Here is a 434-nt window from a genome sequence, read left to right as displayed (position 1 = left end):
GTTCAGCCTCCCGAGTAGCTGGGACTACAGGCACGCACCACCATGCCCAGCTAATTACTGTATTTTTAGTAGAGACGGAGTTTCATCATGTTGGCCAGGATGGTTTCAATCTCTTGACCTCATGATTTGTTCACTTCGGCCTCCCAAAGTACTGGAATTACAGGCATGAGCCACCATGCCTGGACTGTTTCCTGACTTTTTAATGATTATCATTCTAACTGGCATGAGACGGTGATTTTATATTTATTTGAGATTTGAGACGGTGAGATGGTTTGATTTGCATTTCTCTAATGACCAGTGGTGATGAGCTTTTTCTCATATGTTTGTTGGCTGCATAAATGTCTTCTTTTGAAAAGTGTCTGTTCATATCCTTTGCCCATTTTTTGATGGGATATTTTTTTCTTGTAAATTTATTTAAGTTTTTTGTAGATTCT

This window comes from Saimiri boliviensis, chromosome 13, assembly GCF_048565385.1.
Source record: "Saimiri boliviensis isolate mSaiBol1 chromosome 13, mSaiBol1.pri, whole genome shotgun sequence".
NCBI classification, from domain to species: Eukaryota; Metazoa; Chordata; class Mammalia; order Primates; family Cebidae; genus Saimiri; species Saimiri boliviensis.
This window is presented reverse-complemented; position numbering follows the sequence as displayed.